Below are 21,236 nucleotides of genomic sequence, written 5' to 3'. Positions count from 1 at the left end.
TAATCTAAATCCTTTAATGGCTACTTTGTTTATTACGTGTCCTAACCTTGACTGTTTGATCTTTTTCATAAAATGGAAGTGAGGGCAGTGTGCCCTCTGTCTGGTCTGTTCTAAGAATAGGTGGTCTGCTCATATGGGGTGTTAAATGCTGCCTAAGTCTGGGTACCCTGGGATAAAGGCTACTTCTCTGTTTTTCCATAGAAACTGCTTTTTGGACCTGGCTCCTCTCTCTACTTGGCTTGCCAGAAGACCAAAGGCTCACTGATAATACTAATCCTCTCTGACAATTAGTTGGCAACCTTTCCTATTAGAATATCTTTGAAGTGTTCCTGCTTGTGAGTGGGGGGTGGAATTTGGGCTGGCAGGAAAGGACACGGGCCTTTTAATCTCAGAAATACTCTTCTAGCTCCCTTATTTCTAAACTTCATTGCTCTGTGGAAGGCATTCTGCCCCTCTAAGTCACTATAACATTATCACATGGAACTTCCAAGAGCTTTTGGAAGCTCGCAGTGGAGGCTGTCTCCTTACCAGAGAAATACAGTCTGGAAAATGTAGTGGGTACTGCATTCTTGTGATAGCTCCCCTCCCCACAGGTTTCTGGGCAAAGCACTGGCCTGCCCTTAACCTGTTACTTCTCCGAGCATGTTTGTTGATGGCTGTGAACTGTTCAAAGGCTTTGAGGAAGGAAAAGAAAGAAAAATAGAAGGCTGAATTCCAACCCATTCACTGTCTCATATTTGAGCTAGTGCACTGTGTACTGTGCCTCTCAGAACATGGAGTGTGTGAGGGGACCACAGCAGCGAAGGTTCCCGAGGCCTCTTGAAAGCACGTACAAATGAGAGCAGCTTCTGAACCTTTTTGCTGCTCCTTAACAGAATTGCACACTGTAAGAAAGATCTTTCTTGATATCGCTGCCATCCCTGTGCTCCTTCCTCCCTCCTCCCGACCCCACCATTAACAGCTTATTTTAAGCACCATCTTTTCTGCTGGAGAGGGCTGACTCTGAAACCACCTCCAAACCACTAGTAACACTTAGGTACTGATCCATGCCCTTGCCATGGGTCAGTTCCTTTGCCATTCACAACAACCCTGACAAGTTTTAGTCACCATTTCTTTGAGGAAAAATGGAGGCGTAAGGAGATCCCATAACTTGCCTGAAGTCACTGAGCCTGTGGGTGGAGAGACTCACGTGATCTCTTCTACATTCCTTCCTTGTCTCTGTGACTTTGGCCTCCTTGTATCTTTTGTCTGAGAAGAATTTTTGCTTGTTTTTTAAAATCATACCAGCATTATTAATGAGATCCCTGCAGCAAGGATGACAGTAAGTGGTGCATACCTGTCTTACTGGAATCCAGTCCCTGTACCAGATACCTGTTCTCAGAAGAAGCCTGCCCATTTCAGAGACTACACATCTTGTTTATCTCATTGACATTTTTATCACTGTGGAGGACACAGCTGAATCATACAGTGAGTTTCAATGGCATCACCTTGCTCCTTCTACCATTTTGGCAATCTGGAGCCTGCTACTTGGGAGTATTTTGGCATGGCTTTCAGCAAGTCAGGGTATATAAGAAAGAAGAGGAGAAAGAGAAGGAGAAAGAGACAATACTTACTATTATTATTATTTTTAATGCAGCACCTACTATATTCTGGACATTGTTATTTGCTTTCCATGTATGGTCACAAATAATGCTCACAATAAATCTAGGAGAGAATTTTTGCCCCTACTTTATAAATGTAATGATTGAGGTCCAGAGATGTTAAATAATAAGGACCAAGGTTACACAGCTTAGTCAGGGGCTGTGATGATCTAAAGCTATCATCTGAAGCCCTTGCTCTTTCATTCTATCAAGAAGCTTTTAAAGAAATAATATGACAGTTGCTTTTAGCCAAAGGGAAATTGGAGGTTCATGACCCAGGACTTCATTCTCACAACGGTGCCATGCCATTTGATGGTAATGAGGATTTTAGGGGCCTGGGTCTGTGGTGATCCTGTGAGTATTAAATTTAGATCTTCACTTTGGAAATGAAGCTAAATCACCCTTGCTATGTGAATCGGTTTAACCAATAGGCCATGTTGGCTCATTTACTTTCTATGTATTTATCTATTACTGGGTCATCAGACACGTAAGCATAAGATTTAGCTGGAGTTTCTCTCCCTTCCTTCCTCTTGTTCTCCTCTTCTTGCTCTTTTCTCCCTTTCCTTGCTCCCAGCATCATGGCCAAGTGTTGGGTGTGTCACTTACAAGCTGTCTAATGACCTTGGCTGGTAACTTCACCTTTTTAGACCTCGGACTCTTTATATAATATTTATAACAATAATCCCTCAAACAGTTGTTTGGAGGAGAAAATGAGTTAACAGATGCAAAGTACTTTAACAGTGCCTAGAATATAGTAAGCCCTTAGTAAAAGTCAGTGTTATTCCTGAAACAAATAGGTGTCCGTCTAGACCTGGTGTGAGACGCTTGGGGTTCTTTGCTAGGAAGCAAATGGAATCTCCCTGGTAGAAGATATCACTAATTTTCTTTCTTTTCTCTCTTTCCTTTCTCTTCTCTTCGTTCTTTCTTTCTTTCTTTTTTCTTTTTCTTGATATCACTAATTTTCATCATGATGCCCTTCTCTTGTATGATTATATTTCACGTATTATTTTTAAAATCTGTTTTCAGGGACTATGTTTCTTATCCCAAGCTCACTGGTATCCCATCTCTCTCTCTTTTCTCTGAGAATATTCAGCACCATGTCTCTGGGAGGTTATGTGGGCTTGGGAGCAACCTGTGGGAGAAATAAGCCTGGTAACGTGGAAATCTGAGGTACCTTGGAAAAATAACAATTATGTAGCCCTCACCAAATGCTTTTCATCTCGAAAGTGCTTTGAAAACATTAACTAATTAATTAATCAAAAAGAATTCCTACCAATCAGCAAAAATGCTCCTTACAATGTTTTAAGCCTCTTGAAAGGTATTATTTATTCGATGATGTTTTCTCTTTAGTCTTAAAAGAATCATCAGTTTCTCTTTTTTTAGAGACATTGCAGGAGATTTTATAGAATCTCTGCACACCTCTCTCACTGTGCATCCCAGAAAGCGTGAGCATGTGAACATACACACACAGACACAAAATGTTCTTTTAGGATGATGCTCCTTGACATTAAACACATTAAAATATTATATAAGATTCTTTAATCTACTGTGCTTACCAGCTTTTTATTGACCTGCCAGCAAAGTCAAGACTACAATTCTTGTTGAGTGTCAAGTATCAATGTCACCTGTTATATCCTTCTATTCTCCTGTGTCTTTTCCTGACCTGGGAGCCCAGCTAAAAGCTGCAACTTTATTGCCATATCCTCAGAGCCTAGCTACTCGCAGAGCCTCCCCAACATCAGCCCTATTCTCTAGCCCACAAAATGTAACTTAATCTCTGTGACATAGCAGGAGAATAATAATAATAATCTTATGTTCATCAATTCAACAAATATTGAACATCCGACATTCATTTGTTTATATATTCCAATAGCATACACTCTTTCAGTACAAGTCTTTGTATGAATCATGGTGATGGATTCAAAGATGATCTAGACAGGGTTATTGCATTCAAGGAGTTTATTGTCCAGCAGGAAAAAGAAGGCAAGAACATAAATAATTTTAATATAACGGGGACACAATGTACACCTACAGTGGGGTTCCTTTAGAGAGAGGGGAGAGGATTTCTGGCTGGGGCATTCAGGGAGGAATTTGGGGAGGAAGTGACACCTGATTGGGTTACTGAAAGAGGAATTGCTTTGTGGAAATGGTGAAGGAGGAGGTATTGTCCCAGATAGAGTGAAAAAAGGAGGGAAACCATTAGTGAAGGAAAGTATAATTGTATGAGAATTACTGATTTCTGTCTAGATCCAAGGTTGGGGAGAAGGTTAGAGAGCATAATCTAGGATAGGAGGATTGGCTGTGTTTGGAAAAATGCATGGCATATGAAGCACTCTGTTATGCCCCCATCAGTAAGAGCCATCACTGGTCAATCTTAGCACTCAGAATCATGGAGATCCTGTGGATGTGGCCTCCAGATCCCTCTTGAGACCCCTCTCCAGGCAGTAACTATTAATCAAATGCATCAAAATGCATTCATTCAGGAGAAGAAAAACACATGCCACTTCTGAACCACAACCTGGAAAGCCTGAAAACTCTAGGCTTTATTTTTCTGGCATTAGGCAGTAATCAAGCATATTCAGAGTCAATATCATTAATAATATTTGATCATCTACAGTATTGTAATCTGAAGATGCTCAGAAGGTCTGAGTATGGTATTTGGAGACCTACCAGTACATTAAATTAAGCCTTTCGAATACTTTATGTAAAACTTACATTTCATTTTCTTTTTTATTTTCTAGCTATTTTCTAATAAGAGCAGTTTGCCACCTCTTTGCTGATTCTGTATGGGTTCGTAAATTCAGACCTATTAGAGTATGACATAAAACTAAAGTACATAGGCTCTGAGCAACTGTATGAGGGGTTTTCAGAATTCAAATTCAGATGCTTTTCCATCTATGTGAGCTGCTCAGATATCATTTCTTCTTATCTGACTGATTTCTGAAAAGGTGAATGATTATCGTACAAGATACAATCTCTACCCTTCAGTTGTAGAACCAAGATGATCATTCCTTACATTTGTCTATACAAGATCCTATGTAGAAATGTACATGCTGGCACATGAGTGAACTACTCAGCACCAGATTAATTCAGGGGGGTTGAGATCACATTCTGAAGCGTCTTTCCTGGCCTCTCTTAAAAGCAGAAAATCATAGCTTCTACTGAATATCCAAAAGGATATTGACATATACTGGAAACAAACATGGCAAACTACAGCGATTTTTAAAAACTCAGTTTGTCTCTACTTCTACATTTCCCCTCTTTGGGAAAGTAAACTCTCCCAGTATATACCCTATAGAGGATTCTGGGAAATTGAAGAGAATACCTTGAGAGAGAACAATCTGGGGAATGACTGACAATCTGGGAAATTACTGACAAATAAGTTGCAGAGCTACTTCAGAGTGAAGGGAAGAAGGCTTATCAAGGGAAACTCAGAAGCCTTAGTTCCAATGACACTCATTTGAATTGGACCCTCCCACTCCGCTCCACATGCATCACTTTTCCAATTTGCAGAATAAACTAAACAATGTTCCTTTAGAAAGGCTATCTTAAATGAGTTTAATTTTCTAGGAGGATAGCAGTATTAATACACATGAAGTGCTTTGTGACACCAAGTGCAATTCAGCTACCACCCTACCCCCACCGCATCCCACATCCAGCTCCACCTGGAAAGGAATGTCAGAAGTTCAAGGCAATAGAATGTAGAATTAGCCACACTGGTCTGGGCATCAGACAGACTTGGACTTGCACCCCAATTCTCTTATTCCCTGCTTGTATCACTTGGCCGTAAGTGGTTGGCTCTTCCAGACCTTCTGTTTCTGCATCTATAAAATGGGAATCGCAACTGTACCTTTCTTAGACAGTTGCTAGGGGCACAGACCGTGGCAATCTCTAGGAAAGCATTCAACATTTGAATTCTTAGGGAACTTCTCAAAATACTTTAAAGTTCATGTCCTGGGGGCATAACAGAACATCCACCAGCGTTCCAAGTTTTCAACACCGTTTTCCTTGAAAATTGCCCTCCATGACTTTCTTAATGGGTTATTCTCATCACGAGTTAAAGATTTTGCTGCTCCCATGAGAAAAATCAACCTAATGTATACGTAGGGAGGGGTTATCGAGAATCCCAGAGAGCATTCTGCCTTCTGAGATATTCGCTAGGGAATAAATTCATTCTTGGGTGGAGAGAGGGGGAAATAGCTAACCTCTTAGCAACCCGTCACCCATTTTATTCATCAGATTTTGGCATAGGGCAAGTTAATAGCCAAACAAATGTAGGAGACAAATCCATAGTCAAGGGCTGGTGTGTAGTTATAGCTGGTACATATGTCCGTAGCTGCCAGGTATGTAAATAGATCGGGACCATTTGTGGATGTGTGTGTGGATGTGTGTGTGTGTGTGTGTGTGTGTGTGTGTGTGTGTGTGTCTGTTTGTCTGTGGTATAGAGAGAGTACAGAGCAGGGAGATGAATACTAGAGACACGGTACAAAATACAGAGAACTGAGGTATTTTTTTTCCCTATCTAAGCCTCTCATTCTTCTAGACTATTGAGAATTCTTACAGGCTGGGAATCTCTGCAAAGGGCTACTCACTGGTATCCCACTTTGAGGAAATACTCCAAAATAGAAAGATAGTTAACAAAAGCTTCCTGTATGTAATCAAAGCCTCCCCTTGTCACTGAGCATGCCTGATAGTCTGCAAGCAGAACGATACAAAATGCAGTTTTTACTTTCCTGTGGTGTGTAGGCACTACTGCTGCTGAAAATTAGCAGGGAGGCCGTGAGGCACTGGGTTCAAGAGCAGGGCTGAAGGGGGGGGGCTGAACAAAGGTGAGACCCAATCCAGAGGACCGGTAACAGGTGGGAAGGGTGGTGCTTTGAGAGTTGTTTGGTTCACTGCAGTAGCTGATCTCTGAGTGAGGATCCCTCTGCTCCCTGCCCCTCCCACCCCCACCCCCAGCCAGAAACCTCTGAAAATCTTGGATATTCTTTTCTGCCACTCAGGACGTTCTATATTACAAGTTTGTAGTGAGGGAGGCCTGGGTTCAAAATCTAGTTCTGCACAATGACACTGTCTGTGACCTTGATCAAGTAACTTTCAGTCTCTGAATCTCACATTCCTTATAAGATTTAACAAGAGGGAAAAAGTACAGCAGTGTCTCTCCCTCTTTATAGACCCAGTTAAATCTTAAGGCACTATAGCATGCTTAAGCTGTGGATCCCACAGTAACCATCCCTATCCTAATTTCCCCTGAAATTCTAAACCCAGACCAAGGCTAAAATCCCAATTCTGTGACATCCTAGCTATGAGATATTGGGTAACTTGCTTGTAGAAGAGAGAGGGAGTTTACTGACAGCCTGGTACAATTGAATAAAATGTAAAATAAAAATAGATATATCACTTTATCTTGGGAGGTTACAGTCCAGTGGATTTGTTTTTGTTCAGGAGCCTTAGTTTCCTTATCTGTAATATGGGAAATAACAATACTTGGCCAGAATAATTGTTGTTAAAGTTAAAATGAGAAAAGCTCTGAGCAAGGTGCCTGAAATACGGTGGGTGCTCATAGTAGATTGCTAAATCCTATTGTGTGCTTTTTGTTTTTGTTTTTGTTTTTGTTTTTTTCAATATTGAATTGTCTCTATTTCCCCTCATGGCATCCCTAGCAATCTGTCTACTTTATTTCCCATGAGCTGCTTTCTTGTAGCCTGAGGGGCTGCTAGATACCACTGGATAAGCAGTGGAACCTGAAGGCTAGTCATATGGACTTTAGTGCTAGTGTTGGAGTCCTTCTCTGCCTCTTATCCAGATATATGACCTTGGGCAAGCTACTTAACTTCTGTCCATCTCATTTTACTCATCTGTTAAATGGAAAGAAAACAGTTTTCCTATCCTAGGAATCATTATTCCTATATCAAGAGGTATGTGGGGGGGGGCATGGACATGTACTTGTGTGCATTTGTATACAAAAGAAGGAGATGGATTAAGAGCAATATCTAACACTGTGAGAGTAATGGAAAACTATAATAGACAAATTCTTGTCCTCTTGGGAGTTTATAATCTAGAGGGTTGTGTGCATTAAGAAGACATATACTACTGAAATCTTAGCACAAATGGCAAATTGGTACCTACATCATCTTTTTAAAAATAAGAGTTGAATGATGCTGTGAAGATCTATAGAAGGGGGATTTGACTCAACCAGAGAGATCAGATGGCTTCCCTGAAGAAGTGATACTGGACTAGGTAGCTGAAGGACAAGGAGGAGTTTGCTAGAGGAACATGGGAAGATTTGTTCCTAGTGAGCGGTCACTCTGCATCATTAGCATATGCTAGACTTTAAACTCCGATTACTGGCATGTGTCTTTGTCATCTTCTGTCACCTCTAAGACAGTGATTTGGAAGAAGTAAATGCTTAGTAAATATAAATATTTGTTGAATGAGTGAATGTTAGTAGGAAATCAATACGTGTTTGTTGAGTGAAATAAAAAGTAACTGCTACACTCTCATCTCATGGCTTTATTTGGATTGCTGTTAAGGAGGGCACATAATTTAGTAAAAACAACATGCACCTTGAAGTCAAACAAACTATGCCCCCTCATTCAGACCCTGTCACCTTGGGGAAGTAACAGGACATCTCTGTTTCTCTCTCCTCATGTGTAAAATGAGAATTAGCATAGCTTCTTTACAAGGGGTTTTCAAGATTCTGTGGGTAAGTACGCAGCACCTAATGAAAGGGTGACCCCGGGGTACGTAGTCAAGAGGTGAGTATTGCTAATACTATTAGTGCTGAACAATGGCAAATTGTGGGCATGCAGCTTTTCTAAGATTGGTAGGTTGCTGAAGACAGACCAGGTACAGCTGGAAGACCAGAGAGAGGCTGTTACCATCCAAACCTCCAGCCGACCTTTCTCTTGCTGGAAATGCCTAGAGTTCATCAGTGTACTGCCTTCTGTCTCCAAGTGTCTGAGTCAGAGTGCCGGGTTTGGATACCCCGATCCACTGGCAATAACTGACTGACAGTAAAATATACTGAGACCTCGTTTTCCTCCTAGGGTTGCTCATACGGTACTTGGAAAGGATATAATCCAGTATTTCGTGGCATTACTTAGCACAGAGTCTGCATAGGATAGGTAACCAGTATGGGTTAGCTGTTACTATAACTATTGCCAGGCCCTCTGGATTTTCTCTCAACTACCCTGAAACCGAATGAACATTTCCTGGGCAGGTAATTACTTCCTTTTCGAATTCCCTTTATGAAAGGAAGGAAAGCAACTCCTTTCTGAGGTCTGGACTCCTAGCTTCCAGGCGCCACACCCTCTTGGGCAGGTTCAGGGCCACTGAGTAGTCCAGGTGAGGCAGGTTAGCAGGGACTAAAAGCTCTGGAACCTCTGCTTTTCCCTCTTGAAGCCACCGAACTCGGCTCTGCCCCTTTTGGCGTTCCTAACCCTGGAAGGCGTGTTCGGGGTTCCAGCCTTGCACTGGGCATGCTCACGAGTCAGGGCAGGCTTGGGTCCGCCGCAGGATGCTCGGGCTTGCTATTTTCCCCTGTGTGCAGGGACCCGGGTGCAGCTGCGGTGCGTCAGGTTTCACAAAGCTGAATCCTCGGTGCGTGCAGGCAGGGAACCGAGCCACTCCTGGCCAACCCCAGAGCGGAACTGAACTCTGCACCGCGGGGGGTTTGCGCACTCAGTGTCTGGTCTTGGAAACGCCCGGCTGGGGTTCTCTCTGCAGACAAAGGGGTGCACGTGCCCCTAACGCCCCTATCTCGCAAGCGTGAACCCCTCCCCGGTTCTATGCTCCGCAGCCCCAGCAGCTACAGCCCCAGCGCCACCACCCAGCCCCGGCGGCCGCGGCCTGTGCGCGCACTCGGGGCCCGGGGATTGGCTCTCACTCCTGATTCGGGGCTGCGCTGGCTGGCTGGCGGGCGGTGAGCGGCGCTCCGTGTGTGTGTTTGTATGTGTTGGGGCGGGGGCGGGGGGCAGGATGCGCGCGCGCGTGCGTGTGTGCATGTGTGTGTGTGCGCGTGTGTCTGTGTGGCGCGCGGGCGGGCGCGTGTGTGCGCGCGAGGATTCGCGTGCAGGAGGCACTGGGTGTGCGTGCGTGTGTTATGGGTTTGATTCCAGAGCAGGTTGCACATTGGTCCTGGGTGGCTCGCAGGCTCAGGTCGTGCTTGGGCGTCCTCCTCCTAATCGTTTCCGAAGTAGCAGCACCAGCAGCACCAGCGGCAGCAGCAGCCGAGGCGGCGGCGGCAGCGGCAGCAGCAGCTCAGCTGCACAGCCAGCAGAACTGTGCAGAAGCGAGCACCGTTTGGGGAGTCCGGGGGGCGGGTAAGAGGGAGGAGGGGGAAAACCTGTCTTGATCTTTGGAATTATTTTTCCCCTTCTTTCCCTCTTTCTTGAGGGTGTGTGTTGCCCCCTCGAAGTGAAGGAATTTTGCTCCAAAGCGAGCTGGGACCGAAGACTCTAGGCTAAGTTATCTCTCTATGTAGATGGTGTCAGGGAGCGAAGCTACTGACCGAGCCGCTGGTAAATGTTTTTCACTTCTTACTCTTTAATGCTAAAGGCTTTTTTCCCCCCTTTTCTTTCTTTCTTGTTTCCTTTCTGTTGCTCCTCATTCTGCAATCGCTCCTGAATCAGCTGCAGTTCGCTTTCTCTCTCTCCTTGGCGTTTGTGCAGTTTGCAACTTGTTTCGTGGTTTTCTGTGTATTTTTTTTTTTTTTTCTCCTTCATCCTCAGATGAATGCTGGAACATTTAAAATCGGCACTTCGGGAGGTCATCATTAGTTGCATGAGTTTCAAGGGGGAGGGGAAAGATTGGTAGAGCAGACTGTTATTTCTCTGCAGAAGGACTGCCGGTTTCTCTCTAATGTTCATCGCAATTATAGCGATTTTTTTTTTAGGATGCATTTTAACGTTGCATTGATGTTTAAGGTTATCCTTCTCCAGGATTACAATGCATTTTGACTCAGTTTGACAGCATGGCAGATGCCAGTGATTCCAGAACTACATGCTGGCTAAAATATTCAAAATTGGGGGCATAATCATTTGCATTCCACAAGAGAATTTCTTAAAAATGCTGTTTTGCATCACATTGGTGCAGATTTGCAGGAAGCAGTATAATCGACACCACTAGTTAATGTTGCTTGCAAAGATAATAAACATATAAGTGGTTTAGTGCATCGCATTCTGTCCTGTTCTCCAGTGATTGAGCTATTGCTAAATTTACTTAATAATAAATTTAGGGCTATGGAGAAGAACCGAGATTGCTGGTATTGTTTTATTCAGAATTGTGAGATGTGTACAGCAATTTCTAAACGCCAAGCCAGCCTTCTCTTAGATCTTACTTGAAGTGGCATCTTGTCAATTGGGGAGGGGAAGGGCAGTTTCTGCCATACACATGGAATAAAATTATTTAAAATAGCCAGCATAATGCATGCAAATTGAACTCTAACTCTTTTCTTAAAAATAGAACTGACTCTGTAACTCTTGCTTCCAGGATCTGTTTTAAATATTATTTAAAAATTAATACACAACAGTTCTTTAATGTATTCATATCATTTAAGTTCTTTGAAGGATTCTTAGCAGTTACTGTTTCATTTGTTTTGCTCTTTCCCCCCTGAAGTTTTCAGTTCCAGTTCAGTAGAAAAACTGAAGGGTCAGTAAGTAAAGGCAAATCAGCAGTTTAAAAAGAAATCAGTTTATAGTTGTAAAATTTCTGCTAAGCCATGGGAAAATGAGCTACAATACTGGCAGCATGAATGTAGAGAGAGGGAAGTCTGGGATAGAGTAGGTTGTATGTTCAGTTTGTGTATTACTATCTTCAGGAGTTCTGAACTCTAGACTCAAATAGGGATATCCAGCTCAGGGATACTCTGAGGCACACAGATTTTAGAGGGAAAGTATTGTTATTTAAGGAAGCCTTTTTCTGCTTTGTGGTTGTCACATCATGGAACAGCAGTTACCTGTGTACAAAGAGTATGTTTGCAATGATACTGTTAAACTTCGTCTTAATGTAAACTTAACCGATGTTGGAGGAACAGCATAAAACAGTGCATGCAGGTTGTTCAGGACTGAAGAACAAAACAAACTGTAAATTAACTCAACTAGTCAGACCCTCTTTTTTAGAGAGGAAAGCCTACTCCGAGACACCATGCAATTCACCTGTTCTGGGTCGCCTTTGTTGACAAAAGCTTTTCTCGAAATTGTGGACAGGATTCCTGAGATCTAAAGCTTATTTCTTCTTTTGTAGTTTGCGGATGGTAATAAGGCATTATTTAGAACGAAAGCTCAGCTTACTCATAGGTCCCTTGAGATGGCAAAATTGCTATTTTAAAATATTTTCATGGACCCGTGCTTGCATTTGCCATTTTGATCAAGTTTGGGGGGGGGGGGAGCTCAACTTCTGTTAAATAGGATCACAGCTATCTCTGAGTGAAGCACTTGTTTGTCTGGGTTCTAAAGAAAAATGAATACATACAGTAAGCTAAGATCCTAAGATCCCAAATCTTCTAAAGCATCATGATTTTCTCATTCTAGGACCAAAACCAGAAAGCAATATACCCCATGCTGAGCAGCTGCATTATTTCTCTGGCATTTTCTACACACATGGACACAAACAGCTAACTGACCAGGCTAAGGACTCATTTTATGTGGCCTGTTGGGCAAGATTTCTAACTGTTATATAATATATGCAGAGTGTGAGTTTACTTATGAAACATCACAATTAGCTTCAGTTTCAGCATCTTCACTAGACGTGAAGATCAAGAGTACATTGACTTGAAGAATATACTCTTTCCTGCTGAGGTTGGTTTTTACCCACTTACCCCTCTTTCTACTTCTGGTTTCCCAGCAACTTCGGAAAAGCTTGGCGAATTCATGTTAAAGTATTAACCATTATCTACCTTTGGGGTGTAATGCCCAGTTAGATGACTAATCTATCACTGGTATTTGTGATTACTCTCAAATGGTTCTGCGTGGCATAGTGTTTGTGGCCTGTTGGTGGTTCTATTATTATTGTTATTAAGTTTTCCATTGAATCTTAACTAAGCTTGTATTAATTTTCTGTGCCTGGTGTTGATCTCAGGTTACATAGCAAAGTGATTCCATATTTTTGCTGTTTGTTGATGAATGAGTTAGTTTACTTTCAGTTGGTGTTTGTGTTGAATTTCATTCAACATTTCCAGAAGCATGGCATCCAACCACCTTTGGGAGAAGGTAACTTGTTTTGGGGGGCGGTTATATAGAAAGAGATCGTTGGTTCATGGAACTTGACAGTCACTTTTGCCTGTTTTATTAGGATTCCTGTTTTCATTTTGATCAGAGTGGAGGTTTCTCTGCACGTATGAGGTGTTTATTATGCTAGAGCCACTGAATGTTTCTTAAAAGTAATTGCTGTTTTTTTCATTGTGTAATTGAAAGGAACTTTGAACTACTTTTGTGTTTTTAAGGAAGACCTGTATTGACAAGCTTTTCCTTTGTTTTTTCTATTCTGTGTAGACTAATTGTGAGAAGTGATTTCTGGTGAAATATGGTCAAGGTCATTGGCAAGGGCCTTTTTATCCCTCCACACTTAAGAACTCAAACTTCAGTTGAAAAGTCAGATTTAAAGAGGTGAAATTCATGTGAAGATACTACCTCAAATGGAGCTATGTGAAAAGTATATGTTTTGTCTTTCATTACTTTGTGTAAAGCAAAAGTTTTGTTCCTTGAATTACTGGATCTCAGTAGAGGTGATAGACTCACAGTCAGGAACCATTCATTCTGCCCTCACAGTGCAATACAACAGATTCACAACCTTCAGGGGAGATGGCAAGAACATTTGTTTTTCCAGGAGCTAAGGGGTTGGTGGGTGTCTTTTGATATGTTCTAAATGGGAAGGGATATAGTAACATTTCATAAAATGTGATATAGTGTCTAATTAGATAACTCATTTAAAACTTATGAAACCCTCGGAAATTTTATAAGTCTTGTGTGGTAAGGGCAGATAGTAGCCTTGTCAAAGTATTTCTTTGTACTACTGGTTTCTGTTTTGCTTTATAAAAGGAACGTTCACATTGCTCAAGATTTTGTTCTACTGGTAACATTTTTTTATTAATTTGAGATATTTTTTCTACCAACAAAGATAGAGCACTACTTAGCATAATAATTTTAGCTGTGTTAAGATTATCCTGCTCTTATTTCTGAAAGATTTCATAAAGTTGAAGAGGTATAAATTTCTTTCTCTAAAATTCACATTACCCACTGCCCCAGTTGACTTAACATATTGTATACCACAATGTGGTTTTGAACATGAAATATTGCAGCTTTTTTTGTGAATTCTTAATGACAAAAAAAAAAAAACCAAAAAACATGAAATAGCTTGGAAAATAGTTTGCAAATAAAGTTCCTTCATTTTTGCTGAAAGACTTTAATTGGCCCACCTCTCCTAAGTGTAGGATTATGAGCCTTTTAGACAAAAGGAATTATCAGAGAAAAAGTAGTTATGTGGTTTTCGGCTGCAGTGTGAGTAAAAAGAGAGCAGTGTTTCAACTCTTTTCATGTAAGTTTAGTGAATAGAAATAGAGACAAAATAATAACAGTGGGTATGTTGAAATAAAATCTCTTTTCCCTAGTAAAGATTTCCCCCCACCCTGCTCTGCCCTGGACAATATGAATTGATCTTTAATGCTGATGGAATAATTGCCTGCCTTCCTCCTCTCATCACTACTGTGTGGCTCCCAGCAGAATATTAGTGATGGGTGTTATCAACACTGCATCTGTTTAGGCAAAAGCACGAGTGCGTGGTCTGGGAGGACAGACATGATTTCTTTAAAAGTCTCAACTTCTCAGACCTTGGCTGCAATTGGTTTGGGGGAGGCTCTGCTCTCCTTGGTATTTATTTAAATCACCTACGAGGACTCCCCTGTTTTACTCCTTTTGCTGATGTTGTTCTGCCACAGGTTATTGCATATACAAATATGATGCCGGACTTCTCAGTTTCGTTGCTCTTATTATTATATTAGCTGGTGAATTCTGAAATGCAGTGCAGATCTATCAAAGTTTGGAACTCAGCTTTCCAGAAGACAGTCTGTTTAATTGTGCTGATGACTAAGTTATTTAGCTGTAGGGGCTCAACCCTGTTTTAAAACTATTAGAAATTTTGTGTAATCTATTTCTGTTAATATGGCCTTGGTAAAATACTTATTTTTAAGTTATATAAAAGGCAGTTATGGACCCTGTAAAATAAAGGACTTTATTTATTAATTTGGTTCAAAAGAGTAAGTCATTTCTTTTGTTTATTTAGGTTTCCCAGTCTTCAATTTGGGAGGCAAGGGCTAACGTTGGAGACTGTAATTTATGTAATGAAGCTCAGACTGAAACTAACAATAACATACTGATTTAAAATCTTTAGAGAGGACAATTTGACAGAGGATTCTTTTGGAAAAAGCTTATGTTTAAATGTCATTTTTATTATTGCTTAGGATTTAACTGATACTCAATGTTTTGACATTTCTCCTACTTTAATTACAGGAATAAGGGTATACGTGTAGAAAAGAAATAGATCAGCAAGTGGAAATGATTTTGGCAAAGGTTAAAAAAAAATCTCATAACATACAATAACCATTTCACAAAATTGTGTAAGCCGCTTGCTATAATTGTAACATGTTTTTAAAAAAGTGCCACCTCAAAATTTTGAATGTTAGGAATAGCCAAGTTATGTGCCTCAATTATTTCTGAGAATGAAACTGAACTATTAGAGAAGATGGCTATGTCCATGCATGTGGCTAGTTCAAACAATAAATATCTACATAGCTATAATCATAGTTATTATTAGAGAACTCATTGCAACAGACTTTGTGATCTTAGCTGTGATAATGTTTCTAAACCATTTCAAATGTAAGAGTATATGGTTATGTACTGCACATTTCAGTAGATAATACTTAGCAAGAACATAGGCAAATTACAGCTGCAGGAATGTATCTTTCAGTCTTTTTTTTTTTCTCTCTCTCTCTTTCAATAAGCCATTTTTGGTTTCCCAAGCCAAGTCAGATACTGTGCTTAGTTAGCTAAGAGCTAAAACTTATGGTAAGAGCAATTTGATGCTAACAGGACTTCTAAGAAAGTAAATGCAAATAGGAGAGGGTGCTTGTTTTAAACAGCAAAATAAGACTTGTTCTTTGTGTCACTCAAGAGTATATTTGAAAGGTGATTTAATTTAATTTTGCCTTAGGATTTACTCAGGCAGTAATTATATACAAATACCTGCATATTCTCCACCTTTTAGTCGGACCACCTCATTTTTACTCACATAGTCTGGTGTGACAGGACAACTGGAATTGGAGACCCATGTTAAAGCTTGGCCCTACCTGCAAGGATTTAATGGAAGCACAGGGAAAGGCATGTGAATGGTGGGAAGAGAATGCAGACCAGAGGGGAACGTATTCTATAGGTGGCTGCTGTTTCCTTCTGGTAATAATCATGCTGCTGGTTTTATTTTTAGCCTCACCTATCTTCTTGAGAAGACACAAGCTGCTTCTCTGTATTTTAACCCTAGGAATAATAATGTAATTATTACAAAAACATTTCACAGTGGTTAGGGCTCTGCAATTTGTGTGACCTAGCATCTAATTTTTCTCTTCTCTAATCCTGTTTATATATCCCCACACATAATCAGACTCAGTCAGATGAAACCAATTACTAAGGGGGAAAAAATCAAATTTATTTATTATATTTATTGGATGTGTCTGTTGCTTAATTATCCATTGGCGAATTTACATGTGGTCACAGAGAGGGCTGTGGATGAGTGTGGAAAAATGATCAATCATCACATCTCACAGTCCAGAGGAGGCTGCCAAGAAAACAAGAAAAAAAACCCAAACCATGAGAACATAGAAACCGTTACTTTCTCATTGCTGTCAATGTGAGGAACCAAAAACTGAAAAGTAAGCATCACCCCCCAAATGCATTTGGCTTGACATAGAAAATCTGGAAAGCATTGGTGGTTACCACAATCAGATCATTTCCTCTAACAACTTGATAATAATGTCAGGAAGAAGAGTGAGGTGTTCTGTAACACTTTGAAACAAATAATGACTTAACTGTTCAAAGGCTGGTGCTGGGAAACTGGCTTGAATGGTTCTACAAGGCAAATGACCAAGCCCACCCTTGGCTATGTCAAGGACCGTGGGAATCTGGGGAAGTATGGTGGGGTGGGATCCTGTAAGGTGAAAGGCAAGTGGCGGTGGCAAATTTCTTGGCCAGTACATGTAACTGTAACGAGCACATGCTACAACAGCAGTGAATTAAAATAGATTTTGTGTTTGGCCTTTGATGATAAAGACATACACAGACTTTTACTTTGATCTCATGTGTTTTTGTTTAAAAAAATTTCTTACCTCAACCCAAAATGGTTTTCTTCTCTTTTTTTAACCCCCCTCTAAGTTTAAGGGGACCGATCTTCACAGTTTATTTCTTACTTTTTCCCCACCTGCTCTCTCATTATCCATTTTTGGAAATGTTTCATTGTGGAAGTAGCTTTTCAAAACAGGTAGTGACTGAAATGGCATCATTTCAAGTAAATGTGGCAAGGCTAAATTGTTATCAGAAGCATCATCTTATTTCTGCAATTCTTCAGTTTCAGGGATCACTAAATCTTTATAAATCTGTCCTATCCACACCCCAAAGGTAGAACGTGTATATGAACTCCAGGGAGGAAAATAAACCACTTTGAACTTGAGGCATTTGGAGATTTGCAAGGAGACACTGAATGAAATGTAAACGTTTTAAGAATTGCATCACCCCATTAATGCGTCATTTAAAGAAGACAATGGGTAAATTATGATTTATTGCTAATTACCATTTATTTGGGGATGCTTCTGTTGAAGAAGCTATTTAAGCATTGTAGATCATGCTTTTGTTATGTTTGGCTGCAGAGAAATTAAAATGGCAACATGAATCTTGAGAATCGGGAGGGAAAGGTGATTTTATACCTGTTGATTTAGCAAGAAAATATTAGAGGTCCACTAAGTTTTGCATTTATTCTAATCCATGTTTTAAAAGTTATTCTGTAATAGATTACAGAACAAAAGTTGCTCTCAGCAGGATTCTCTGCAGAAGCCAAACAGTAGCTAGATAGAGAGCCTGAACTGCACTTCCTACAACAGTGATTTTTCATGAAGCTAGTCCCTAAGGCCACTCTAGGTAGATGAGGGGCAGCACTTCTTTTTATGTGATTTGTGTATGTTCCCGTAGATTGTGAAGTCTATTCCTGGGCAATTTTCAAGTTAAAATTGTGTTACGGCTACCCTGAAGGTTGTCATTTCTTGGTTTTTCTCTTGTCAGTCAATTCATAAGTGTTTATTAATCCCCCGTGGGGTGTACTCAGAGTCGTACACATTTTGGGTGTTGTGTGTGTATATGATTGATCTCTGGTCTAGAAGCTTACAGTCTATAGACTAAAATACCGTGATGTGTGTGTGTGTGTGTGTGTGTGTGTGGGTGTGCGCGCGCGCGTGTGCACGTGCGTGTATAAAATGTTTTAATTACAGAAGTTCGTGGTTTTCTCAGTTTTTCTTTTGTTGTTTGATTTGATTTTGTTTTGTTTTGAATTCCATTGCCCTGGAATTCCAAATGTATTTACTCTGAGGAGAGCATAGCTGCAGGCGAGGTCAGCTTTCTTTTCTTTCTTTTTTCATTTTTTAATTCAGATGTCCAATAACAGACGTGCTTAAATAAAGAGTAAAGCCAGAGGGTGAGTATCAAACTGTGGATCTTTGCCGCCGTGAAGAATCAGATCACGGTTAACATGTAGGTTTGAGAGTGAGGGCAAATTCTGATGGCGGTCATTTTGAGGATGTGCATGTTACCTGTGTCAATTCAATCAGTGAACGGATGAATGATTCCACGCCCCACAGCTGTCAATTTATATTTTTCATGACCAATGAATCAATTTATGATTTACCTTTCTCTTTTGAGGGATTTTTGAAAGATGATAGGAATTGGGAGGAAAGAAAATTTTCTTATGTTCCCAAAATGCCATGGCTGAAAAACGTTCTCTGAAGGAGTATTTGCCTCGTTGAACTTGAAAGCATATGGTGAATATGTAGGTTCAGAGAGTTAATTTTCAAAACTTATTCACTCTCTAAAATTCATCTTTTATCAATCATTTGTGGGAAGGGTAATATCCTTGAGAGGTACCAGGTGAAGAGCTCTGAGAATCGGTGGCCCAGGAGGAGTGCACAGAGGCACTGACCCCTTCCCCAGCCCCAGGTAATAGCTTCCTGGACTTGAGGCAGTCAGCTCTGACTTTTGATATCACTGGTCAGGCTCTTGATGAATGTTCATTTTTTACTGTGGGTTTTCAAGATGTGCATATCTCATTTCCAGGAAATCGTAGATAAACCATCAAAAGTTCTTTTCCATCCTCCGTTCCTTCCCTTTCCTGCTGATCTGAAACAGAAAAGCAGGGGTTGAAAAAAATAGGAAGGATCTTCATGGACGTGTTCCTCATTTAAACTTTGATTCTTGGCTCTTTTCGTATTGGGCACCTGAATTTCCAAGAATTTATGAGATCACTTACCATTTGCTGTCGTGGTCCTCCTGGATGGGAAGTCTTTGTGAAAATGGAATGTTCTTTACAACTCACAATATTGCAGGAGTTCTTAATTTATTTTCCAACAGTTTATAAAATTAACCAACACAGAATAAAAGCGCAATTTGAATTGTTATTTTTGACTGTGGGATCCAGTTATGTTCTTGCTTATAATCTACACAGACAAATCTGGCTAATGTAAACAGTAAAGGAATGTGTTAGAAGGACATTGGGAATTACACAATCACGAGGAACCCTGTGGAACCAGGCACTTCAGCTTCTGCCACTGCTTATTGGGTGTCCAGCTGGAGCCCTCCACCTCCCTGGCACTGGTCTCTGCCTCTGCCATTACTGTCAACCAGCACTGCTGCCCTGGATATGTGGCCATTTGTACCAGGTCTGGAAGGAACCCCTATCCTGTCTTCTGGGAGTCCCTAGCTCTCATTTCGCAGTTCCGGGCAGGTGATTTCCATTTGACTGGCTGCATCCTGATAAAGTGTCCATACCCAAATAACTAGGAAGTCTGGGAAATCCATAGTGTGGTCTCTCATGAGATCAGAAGAAGACTTCAACTTCCAGTCATATATGAATGGTGGAATTCCCTCAAAATAAAAAAATAGGAAGGGGAGCTGTCAACAAAACAAATAAATGAAAAGCCTCCAGCAAATATTTACCGTTACTCCATGAGTGACTTTAGGGTCTTAAGAGAGGGATAATGATGGTCTCCGGGTATAAACTAGAAAGGCTAGTAGCAGTGAGAACTTTTTTCTTGCTTAAAATCAAATGGAGGACATTTTTGGCCATAGAGGTATTAAGCATAGCACTTTAGATTTTAGCACACACCAATTTCAAATGTTTGTTATGTAGAGTTTATTTTGTTATCACCAAGTGCCGTATTAAAAAGTTACCCCTTTGAATTCCATTCATGCTGAAGTTAAAGATAATTTACCTAAAATGAGCTGAAGTTTGCCTACATATAAGTATGTAAAGTTGATGAATGGTCTGAGAATAGGGAAACGGGATTTGTTTTAAGTACATATGGAGAACATCTGGATGTCTGCGTAATCACCTGTATGCAAATTAATAGGAATTCTGGATAATAGATCAGACCAACTTTTACTTATAAATTGGTAATAATTGTGGTACTTGAAAGAAGTAAAACTGTATTCCCCTCCCCATAATGTAGACTCTGAGGTTTAAATAGGGCTTCCTGGGGCACCTGGGTGGCTCAGTGGGTTAAGCCTCTGCCTTCAGCTCAGGTCATTGTCTCAGGGGTCCTGGGATGGAGCCCCGTATCGGGCTCTCTGCTCAGCAGGAGGCCTGTTTCCTCCTCTCTCTCTGCCTGTCTCTCTGCCTACTTGTGCTCTCTGTTATATAAATAAATAAAATATTTTAAAAAATAAATATAAATAAATAAATAGGTCTTCCTCACATAATTATGAGTAAGCCCAGTGAAGCGTACGACCCATGCAAGTAATCCACATCTCTAGTAAAACTTTCGCATCTAAAGGCTAGTCTTTTATTCTCCAATTCCAAATTAATATATTTATCCTCCTATCACTGTCTCCCAAGGATTTTGAGAATTAATTAGAAACAAAATCACTTTCAGTCCTTGGATGTTACATTCTGTGCAGAAAAAATATGAGATACTGAAGTGTTATTAATAATGACAAAGGTTCATCCAATAAAATAATCCAACTGACTGAATTCTCACATGGTTGGTATTTTCTAATATAAATTACTATAGGATTAGATAGTTAAATATTGAATATTGTCTCATTTAATGCAGTTCCATGAAATATTAATGATAATGATGATTCTCCAGTTTGGGGAATAGGGAGACTTTTTTTTTTTTTTTTTTCCCTAATAGCTTTGGCTGGTAACATAATACATTTTGCAAAATGATAATGAAGATATTTAAATGAAACTGAAGCAGGAAATAAATGGCCGCGGAATTGACAGATTTCAAACAGGTCAAATGTCACAAAAATTTTTAGTCTTTGTATTAAATAGTTTTCTCTCTATCCTGAT

General features: G+C 40.4%; 1 protein-coding gene across 2 annotated transcripts in view; it reads left to right on the top strand.

The window, feature by feature from the left end:
- The window catches only part of TENM2 (teneurin transmembrane protein 2), a 1,882,184-nt gene that overhangs the window by 644,117 nt on the left and 1,216,831 nt on the right, over positions 1 to 21,236 (top strand). Inside the window, exon 1 of one of the 2 annotated variants that reach the window (XM_082724103.1) lies at positions 10,026 to 10,162. The exons of the other annotated variant lie outside the window; for it this stretch is intronic. The gene's annotated coding sequence lies outside the window, so the exon portion shown is untranslated. Of the gene's footprint in view, positions 1 to 10,025; positions 10,163 to 21,236 lie in introns of those variants that run through there. 2 annotated transcript variants of the gene reach the window in all.

Source organism: Mustela nivalis (genome assembly GCF_964662115.1).
Source record: "Mustela nivalis genome assembly, chromosome: 3".
NCBI lineage: Eukaryota > Metazoa > Chordata > Mammalia > Carnivora > Mustelidae > Mustela > Mustela nivalis.
The sequence above is the reverse complement of the archived record's forward strand: the minus strand, read 5'-3'. Positions and strand labels throughout refer to the sequence as shown.